Raw genomic sequence first — 10,702 nt, 5'->3', positions numbered from 1 at the left:
TGTTAAGGACCAAAGTCGCATATACGTATGTATACACGAAAGTACTTGTGTGCACTCCTGATTTAATGTTATGCATGACTGTTCCAAGTGTATTTTCTTCTCTTTTTTCTCACTTATTTATTTAAATACAGAAGCATAGGAAGCTACGCTACGTTAAAGTCAGCTATCCCTAAATACCAAATTGGTTGCGCAAGAGAAGTATAAAAGATATAGCAAATTAAAAAAAAACACGCTACACACATGAAAACAGGCGCACAAAGATTGTCAGGGCTATGCTGTCGGTGTTAATTAGTGCGTTTGTGCGCTTGTGAGTTGAGTTTGCGCGTCTCGCATGTGCGAGATTTTTTCTTTGTTTCTTTTTCGTCAGTATTCTTGGCCGAGATTTTTTTTTTCTTTTAGGTAGCCGATCATAAGGATGCCTACCTTCCCATTTTCCCCCTAAATTTTATAATAAAGAAATACAAAATAAAAAGTCGTTTAGCTTAACAGTATTTGATAGCTTTGGCCTCCAAATGTCTTTTGTTTTTACCTTAATGTTACGGTATTTATGAATTAATTTTAGATACAAGGTTACTACGTCTACGCTCTCTCTCTTTTTTCAGCTGACAATGGTATGCCAATAAAAGTTTAGGCTTCCCGCTGAGCGAAACCGTCCCACTGTACTTTTTTATCCAGCTAAGCTAATGGTTTACTCCTTAATTCCTAAAGCGTTCTGGCACACAGCATTGCTGTAGACAGTATAACTATATGTATACCTATAATATACATACCGGCTCTATTCTTTCATTTTACCATCTTCCAGCACCACGTACACACGCTTAATCTCCAAGAACGTTTGTTTCTGTCTTCTTGCGGCCTATGGCAGCATAACGGAACGCCTTTCTCGTAAAATGTTGAGCCCCGCTTCATGTTTCCGCAATCACGCTTTTCTTCTTCTTTCTTTCTTTCTTTCTTTCTTTCTTTCTTTCTTTCTTTCTTTCTTTCTTTCTTTCTTTCTTTCTTTCTTTCTTTCCTTGCCTTTCTTTTCTTAACGCCTTCGTTATTCAGATTCATTCTCTCTGAATCTTAAAAGAGGAAGGAGAGGAGAAAAAAGAAACAAAACGCTCTCTCTCTCTCTCTCTCCGGCCTCTATAGAACTGCCTTTGTCTCATTTCGCGAGCCCGCTCCAATTTTTCCGCCCCGTTGTCTTATTATAAAACCATTCCTCAATGCTATCCGCGGGGCTCCGTTTGTTCCGGAGGAGAAAAGAACGTGTCCACAGCGCTTCCCTGTATGCCGCTAGCTGACCGCTTTCGTGTTCATTATTTCTGTTTCTCTGCTATCTTCTCGCTCAGATTTTCTTTGATACCTTTTTTTTTCTCCCCCCCCCCCTCTTTTTTTTTCTTTTATATTTACTAGTAACATGCATACGCTGTACTTTGTCTATTGCGTGCAGCACTGTGGCCCACATTCCAGGCCTTCCGTTTGGTAATTACTGATTTATTACGGTATTCGAAATGTTGTCAACGAATATGTCGCCGGGTTCTCAACAATGTTAAGAGAAATAGAGAGAGAGAGAGAGAGAAAGAGAGAGATAGAAGTAAAGTGTGAATGGCAAGGAGGTTACCCGGAAGACATGCATCCGGTTTGCTTGCCTGCTGTGGGGAAGGGGTTAAGAAGAGACAGAAATATGAAAAATTAATGGAGAGGGAATGGGGGGGGGGGGGGGGGGGGGGGGCGTGAAGCGCGCACACACACACAGACAGAGGGGGAAAAAACGCGATACATAAAAGAAACAACGCGGGATTGTTAGGCCCAGACCGCACGTAACCTTGTCTTACGACTATAAAATAAAATTGAATTGAATCGAACTCCAACGCTCCATCACTCGTTCGTTCATTCGTTCAACCTCGGCACTCAATGTTAATGCTTCATAATTTTGTTCGGTATGCTGCTTTTTCTTATTTATTTAAATGCAGGAAAATTGGAATGCAGGCGCAGCAGGGCCTGCTGCTGTGCCGTGGACTCCTTGTTATTATCTGCAGTGGCAGGCTCAAACAAGGCTAGTTAAGCCTAACCTAGCATGAAGGGTATACACCCCGCATGGCTTAAAGGTTAGGCCTTTATGTTATGTTAGGCTCCTCGCACGGCAGATGTGTGTCGTGAATTAGACAGCTGTATCTTGGTGTCGCTGTCTTTACGCTTATTGTTGTTGTCGTTAACTGGTTCTCAGGAGAAGCTATTCAAAAGCACGCTAAATGCTAGTTTCGACGGAAAGGACGCAATGGGAATAGAAAAGAAAATCCTCAATTTTACCACTGATTTTACCTATGTTTAGCAGCATTGGCACATTCGTGTCCTCAGAGTCGTATAAAGGCGCTTTGACACAAAACATGTCAACGCCGCTCCCTTCCTCTATTTTTCCTTTAGTATTTTCATCTTTTCTTTCTTGGCACAGTGCCTTGATAATGAGATGAAGAAGCTGAAAATGTTGTGCAACTCGTGGGATGTCGAACATGTCCAAGAACTCGGGGCACGCAGTAAGATTTCGCCAACGATAAATACTGTCTTCGGACGCAATATAAGCTTTTGACGGTACTGCGTGCAATTAGGAACTATAGGGCCAGACAGACGAAACGCGTGAAAATAAAAAAAAAGAAAAGAAAAGAAGACGAACAAAAACGGACAAGATGGAAAGGCGCTGCAAGCCTATTTTAAGCTTCAGATGGCGCTTTTATATTTGTGTATCTCTCAGCTGCTGAGATCGTTTCTTGCATCCTTTCGTTTTTTTTTTTTTTCTACTCCATGCGCGCTTGGACCGTTAGAAGCTTCACTTTATTTTTCGTATACTCACAGTCATTAGCGCCCGCTTCGCCCAGTGCTTCACAATAACCGCTTTGTTCCTCTCACATGCGCGCACGAAAAAAAAAAAAAAAAAGAGAGAGAGAAAAAGAAAGAATATTTAGAAAGAATATGCAGAATATTTTTTTATTTAAATCGAAAAATGTATATCAAGGTTCCTCGAGGTGTGCCGACTGCGATTTGGAGAGATTTGCAATACTGCAGCATGACCCTCTTTCTCACAGGTTTCTATAAAATGGCGTTTAATTTCTTTCTGTCTCTCTCTCTCTCTCTGTTATAAATGGTCCCTCACATTCATCATTTTTCATCTACAAACTATTAGCATGACTACAGAAAACTCGCGTCATTAAGCACTTTGGCATTTGCGTGAGCTCAATCATTGTGCAAGAAAGATTTACGACCTCAAATTGGCCTCTTTTCGAGACAACAAGGTTAGCGCGCCTGACGTTCTTGAGGAGCAATTTACCCACACCTAATTTGTCCAATTTGTTTTCCTGTCCTTTGTTTAGCACTAATAAACTTTAACTACTACGCACAGTGTATTATTTTACGCGTAGTTGCTTCATTACAAGAAATTCCGGCGGTTTCACCATCAGCAGCTGCTCCACAGTACATTCAATGTTCTCCAATATAGCTCTGCCTTTTTTTCTCTCTCTCTCTCTTTACTTTTTCTTTCTTTCTTTTTTTTTCATGCACGTCCTTCGCTTGTTGAATAACATTGATGTCATCGTATTAGTTGCATACGCATTTCAGATATATTTGCGCCTGCGATGTGTCTATAATTCAATGTATTTTCCTATGCTTGCACCGGCTAATCATAATCATCTCACACAACAAAATAATAATCCCGAAAAAGTGGGAACATAATCAGGAAAAAGGCTAACTAAACTACGAATCAAGAGAGAACAAAGAAAGATGTCAAGACAAGAAGAACTCGAGCAGCCCGTCATTGCCACTCGCTTCTTGAACTCGTCACATCGTTGACGACGGTCGTCTAATTGAACTTGGACGCTTTTAGCTGCAGTTAACTCTCCACAGTCCAAATAGTTGACACAGAAACAAACAAGCGAAGAGATTCTCGAAAGCGGTCTTTCAGAGCGACCGGCGGACGACGGCACAACCTGCGTATCGCTTCGAGTTGGTGACACAGACACAGTTTCTACCGAAGCGGCACGCGTACGCGTGATCATAAATCACGACGCGGAGAAACCGCTCGCGCTCACGTTAATCAGACGCAGGTGCGCGCGCGCGCTGACGCTCCGCGCGTCGCGTGTGTTTCGGCTGTTATATAGCGACCACGGCTCGCGACAGTGCTGGCTAGGTTGACGGCGTCGCGTCGGCCACATAAACTGCTCGCAGACGCGCGCGCATACGTGCGTATGGCTGGAAGTCCTGGAGTAAAGCAACAGGCGCAACTGAACGTTGCCTCGTGAGGCTTACGTTCAAAATGAAGGGAATGGGGGTGAGCAAGGGGGGCTAAGTTAAACCTGCGTTAAGCGCTCACTCGCTTTCGAAGCGCATGTGGAAACGACGTGAAAGCCTCTTGCGACGCCAAGTTTGGAAGGTCGAAGTATATAGTCTACTGCTTAAAAGTACGTGGATGCTTCAATAAACCAGTTGTAAGTCCGGCGACTGGGAGTGTGTGTGCCTCCTTCATGGTCCTACGTCTTGGTTTTCGCAGATAGTTTTTTTTTTTTCGCTTTAAGACATGAACCAACTAGCCCAGCAATTCACGCTTCTAAGATATAGTCTATAGGCCCGTATTCATGACGCCTTTACGTTACATACAAAATAATGTTTCGTAAGAAATAAGGAGCTGGTCAGTCGCGCTGCTGGATGAATGGTATAGGAGAACGCTTTAACGACTTAATGCTATTTAAGACTATTGACAGTGTTCACGGCTGCATTGACCTCTAAGAACGTTTTCTTTCGCTCTCAAAGTGGCGCAGAGACATTAAGCTACACCTTCAGAAACTAATGGCATTAAGTTATACTCGAAAAACTTACCATGGGCAATTTTTCGTGCACCCTTCGTGATGCTCCATTGCCTTGGGTCGATGAAATGAAAGCTCTCGATGTGTACTTTGGCAAAACTCTATGCTGCTGTTCGCACCCTAAATATGCGAAACAACCTGGCCCTTCGCGCTCTTGGTATCGTTTGCCGTATATCGCATGACTCCCCTGCTGCCTTACTGAAATTGTGTTCTATACTGTGTGCATCCCACTACTAGAGTATGGCTTTGTAGTTTGGCGCGGAACGTCCAAACCTAATGCTGTTCTCAATGAGCGCGTCAAGAACAAATTGACATTTATCTTCAAGCACCGCTTCTGCCGCTCTGGCGACCGTTGTCAAGCCCCCTCAAATACAACCCAACTAGCAACTCTGAAATCAAGACGTATTAGACCAGACCTTCTGTTCCTCTATAAGGCGGTCCATGGTATATACATTGTGCCTAAAGCTTCTTGATCCTGTACAATTTCCCGCGCCGCAAAATTGTTTGTCTATCTCCCATTGTTTTGTCGATCACACCATTGTTAAGTGCACCGTACCGTGCATTGTCATCGATCACACCATTTGTTAAGTGCACCAGTACAAAGGGCTGCTGTGTACTATAATAAACAACTGATTTATTGATTGATTGATTGATTGATTGATTGATTGATTGATTGATGTTGTCGTCGTCTGCGTCGTTGTAGCTGTCGTTAAACGTGAATGCATGAATGCTCTGGTGCGAAAAAGAGCAAGCAGTTATTAGAACTTCACCCCCACTATTACGCAAATAACGGCGGCATTCTGCTCATTCGGAACGCATTAAACGTTCACAAGAGACTCGTGCTTCGCGCATTTGGCGCGAAATGCCGCCAAATCGTACCAAGGGCTCTAGCAGCCGGCGATACACGCTTCATCCGCGTCGCCAAGGCAGTCTTTCAAGTCGTGGTCCTCTCCGCGGCTCCCCCCCCGCCCTTCACGAACCGCTAAAATAACGCGGGAGCCACTTCGGACATGACATATGGCCAGTGCGGCCTGACCGTCGCGTCCCTAATTGGGGGTCTCGGCGCCGAGACTGTGACCGCTCCATTTGTTACGAGCCATGCAGCGCTGAGCGGGCAAGTATGCGTGTGTGCGTGTGTGTGCGTGCGTGCGGCCGTCACCACGCCCGCGTCGTCAGACCACGCCAGGCACGTGAATAGGAAAAGTTGTCGCTTCTGTTCGTTGAGCTGATCGCGATAAAACTGTCGACATGAAGTTGAGGCTGTAAGACCTGTTTTATTGACTGTTTGAAGACATTTAAAGACAACATGCCAAATACACTTACCGATAGGAAAGTTTCTTCTCGCAAGATAGCGCTACGTACGTCCCTGTATGCGTTACCAACTCGTTCCCCAAACATCCGCACGAGGTAAGAACATACCTTACAGAAATAATATGTAATAATCGATAGCATCCTAAGATAAAGTCTACTAAAGTCAATAAGATGCCAATAGAGTTTCTACAGCGAGATTACAAACGCTTAAAATGTAGAGTTACCGTCCATTTCGTTTGTAAAAAAAAAGGAAATAAACAAAGCACGAAATCGAACAGTTAAATGGGGCCACTTAGTTAAAAGCCAAGTGCTGCTTAAACTGCATCATACCCTCTTTCGCATGTTTCAGTAAAACATCGAAGCAGTGGGGGCGTAATTTATCTGTGCGGTTAAAGACGGCTGATAAAAGTGTTATCTTGCACACCCTCTAAGTGACACGTAAAAAGAAGGCCAGTGCGATGCGCCATCTTTACATATTTAGAGGTCATTTGTGAATAAATATACCTTTATATCTTACTTTACGGCAATCTTACATGGGCTTGAACTTATTTACGAAAGAAAGAGTGGCCTCATTTCGATGGGGGCGAAATGCGAAAACACCCATGTACTTGGATTTCGGTGCACGTTAAAGAACCCCAGGTGGTCTAAATTAACCCGGAATCCCCTACTACGGTGTGCCTCATAATAAGATGGTGGTTTTGGCACTTAAAACCTCACAACTTAAGACTCATCTGAACCACCCACTAATGTTGCCGTACGGCCAACTAATGCTACTTCGCTAAGCATTTGAGGATTTCGTCATTCTTTTTTTTTTCTGCAAACTTATTTAAGTATTTATATTTAGGTGATATCTAAAACATGGCGAACATGACGTATTCCCTTCTGCAACCGCTTCCGGCGCCTCTAGTACACAAAAGCGTAGCCTTCGAGATTGACGCTTGTCACTCTTGGGGAGCCGTCGCTGGTAAATGGGTAAAGTGACACCGCCTATTATTGAGAGTCCAAGGGAAAACACGCTGAATTGAGGTTGTCGCTATCTGTGACGTTGAGCTCAGAATAAACGTACGTACGTACGTACGTTCATTCGTTCGTTCGTTCGTTCGTTCGTTCGTTCGTTCGTTCGTTCGTTCGTTCGTTCGTTCGTTCGTTCGTTCGTTCGTTCGTTCGTTCGTTCGTTCGTCGTTCGTTCGTTCGTTCGTTCGTTCGTTCGTTCGTTCGTTCGTTCGTTCGTTCGTTCGTTCGTTCGTTCGTTCGCTCGCTCGCTCGCTCGCTCGCTCGTTCGCTCCTAATAACGTTCAATTCGCCCATTCCTGGACACAGCTGACTCACTCCTCCAATCTATAAGTGTTAGACGACCCATCAGTAAAAGCTACATCCGACGCCTCTACGACGTCATAAGAACACACGAATCAAACTAAAGATATTCACTTAACGCTGAACTAGTATTACCCAATACAATTTATCAGTCTCATTCACTCATACTTTGATACGCACGCATAAGAAAGCGTTGCAAATGTCATACAATAAAGAAAGATGCGTGAGACGGGCAACAACAACAACAACGACAAAAAAAAAGACATTATATAAAACCCCGACGAGCTAACCCCGCTTAGCGCGCCGCTTCCAGACCCGAACGCTTCTTCTTAGAGATAGAGGCTTTCGGAACGGCAACTCGAACAGCGTATTCATCTCAATTTGTACCCGCAGCTCCCCAGAAAACAACAGCAGTATCCCAACAAACGACCCGATACAGTGCGCGGTTCTGCAGTGCGCCTGTCGTCTTAGAAGTTTACTTTCCTGCAGCTCGTCTTTATGCATTCCCTGTACTGGTTTGTCGGCAGGCAGAGGCGCACCGGCGTTGAGTCTAGCCGCCTCCTTACTCGAGCCTCTGCTCACTCATAAAAATGCTTTTATTCGCTTCTTCGTTCGCAAGACGTTTTTCCTCGTGTTGCAGCTCTGCTATGGCATATGCTATACGCAAGCGAGATGGTATGAAATCGTACTTTCTTTTTCTCTTTGCTGTAGTTGTCCGTTAGCTGCGGGGGAGAGGACGTTCGGCCATTAAGAGGTACGCCATCCCAAAACATCTTGGGCACAAAAGAAATAAAAAAGGTAAGAGATAAATAGAATGTAAAAGAAAAGGAAAGAAAGCGACGAAGCGCTAGATATATAATATACTGAGCAAATAAAATTGAAAGTAATAATAATAACAACAACAAATGAACGAACAGGCATACAAAACACGAGCACATTAGATACAAACGATACGACGAGGTTAAAAGTTGTCGGCGATCGGAAAGCTCGAAAGCCTGGAGCAACAATGTAAATGTTTTCTTTTGAGTGTTTTTTAAGGCGGATATCTTACCGACTGATCGCTTTATAACACAAATATTTCACCCAAAAACCTGGAGCAGCATGTAAGGCGATCGGAAGGGCACGCATCTCCAACTTTCACTAAATACGGCGTCTCTCCATCTTCACACGAGAGCCGACTATATTCTACATTTCCACGCATACATGGCTTCGTTGGCGTGTTCGCGGCTTCTCTCACAACAACGACTACTGCATTCTAATAGCATTCCAAATGACTTCGTGCTCCTTTCGGGTGAATGTCTCCCTTTCATGCGTTACTACGCAGTATACTGTAGAAACTAACGCAAACCTTTCTCTCAGTAACCCCTCACTGAAACAAATTTCGCGCAACAGAAAATAAAGCAAGCGTCTTATCTCCGTCACAAAAGAAGAAGAATATATAATAATAATAACAAATTTGATATGCATATGGAAAGAGAGAGAGGGGACTGAGAACGGTGAAAACGGCCGAGACGTATGCGAGCTATACCTCGACGCATACACCTTCTCATCTATTGCATTTCGGCCTCTTTTCACGCCTCCCCTTCCGCTGTTTCGCACGCCACACTTCGTTTCGTTCAACCCACGCCTTCACCTCCCCGCTACAACCGGCGTGCGAAGAATCTCTGGCAGTATAGCGCATATACGGCATACGCAGCTCGTATAAGGCGGCGGGCAGGCATCGTGGCTCTTCAAAAGTTACGATCCGAGTCATCGCCGTCGCCGGGGACCGAAGTGGCGCGGGCGGGCGGGAGAGAGAACGCGAGGTTTTATAAATATTTGGATAATGTGGGCCAGATATATCACCGTGTCGCCGCCAGCTGCTTTTTGAGGCACGGCGAAAAGACGACGGCGACGTAGGCCGCGCTTTTCACGCCGCCCCTTCGCCGCCGCGCGACGACCGTATACCGTAGGACCGTCAACGACGGTATATAGTATAGTATACACATACTTGGCGCTGTCGCCCGCTCTCCAGCGCTCGGTCCCGTGTAAATGATGTATGCCCGCCGAGCTTCCGCAGCGGGGCCCGGGTAATTAATACGCAAAAACGAATGGGTTTTTGTCCGCGTTTTAGCTCTGTCATTCGTTCATTCCGTTGCGCCGTTTTGTTCTTTGTCTTTTCCCATTTTTTTTACGTTCTTCTATCGCGCGAATAAGAAAGGAAAGGAAGCCAAATATATAGCCGCTTTCGTCGCCAGGTCCGCGCCACGCCAATCCATCTTGTTTTTGTTCTGTGTATGTATATTTTGTTTTGCTGCACCCGAGATGTAAATATATGCGCGGAGGCTCTCTCTCGCTCCTTTTTCTCTTTCTTTGTTCTTTTCTTTGGTTTTGAATGCGACGCTTGGTGCGATAGGTGTGCGTGCGCATGTCGTGGCATCTTAATAGAAACAGACACACCTCCGGAGACGGAGATTTATTGCTAATCCTAACGAGAAAAAAAAATAAAGGAACCAGGAGGCTGATGTCCCTATGAGAGGATGCCGGCCGTACTTGAGTACACAGCGGCTGAAGGAATGTACATATAATGTGCGAACGCTGAAGAGGAAGAAGGTTTTTTTCTCTCTCTCTCTCTCTCGACTGACTAAGGGAGAGAAGGAAGCAGGGGTGACAAATAATACGACTATGAGCACACGATATTTCGAGAACTTTTCGTAAACCAGCGTTTTTATTTATGGCCAGAGCATGCAGGTGGCCGAGAAAATTAAAGAACTCCACTGTTGTAGTTGTTTGGTACTCTGTGAGAATAAACCTTCTTTTTCTTGTTCAAAACACGGGGTTGTTTGTGGCGCTCGATACTATATTTTTTTTTATTGGTTGCTGTGACAGAATGGCAGAACATTGCAATTACTGTTTCTCTTAGATAATAGAGAGGTGTTTTAAATACAAAAAGAATTTGTTCTTGGGCAAGTTGGTGCTTATAAGCTTTCTGTACATTCTTGTTTTGGGGAGTGGTTTAGTCCGTGAAAGAATGACAGAGAAGGCCGCTTCGCTGTCTCTGCTCTGTCTTTTTTTTTTTTTTTTCACGTACTAAACCACGCGCCGCAACCAAGAATGTACAGCAAGTTTTTTTTTAAATATGTCCCCTATGTATTGCACTGAAGAAAACAAACACTGAACTTGTTTTTTTACAAATACAGACGTTGATGAACTAAAAGTGCCATTTCAACGTTTGTTTACCGGGGGTGTCATAAAGGCTTCGA

General features: G+C 44.4%; 1 protein-coding gene across 1 annotated transcript in view; it reads right to left on the bottom strand.

Moving 5' to 3' along the window:
• Positions 1 to 10,702, bottom strand: part of LOC119446230 (mucin-19) — a 463,166-nt gene that overhangs the window by 311,695 nt on the left and 140,769 nt on the right. The window lies entirely within an intron of this gene.

This window comes from Dermacentor silvarum, chromosome 3 (genome assembly GCF_013339745.2).
Source record: "Dermacentor silvarum isolate Dsil-2018 chromosome 3, BIME_Dsil_1.4, whole genome shotgun sequence".
NCBI classification, from domain to species: Eukaryota; Metazoa; Arthropoda; class Arachnida; order Ixodida; family Ixodidae; genus Dermacentor; species Dermacentor silvarum.
Note: the sequence above shows the minus strand (reverse complement) of the source record. Positions and strands in the feature narration are given on the sequence as shown.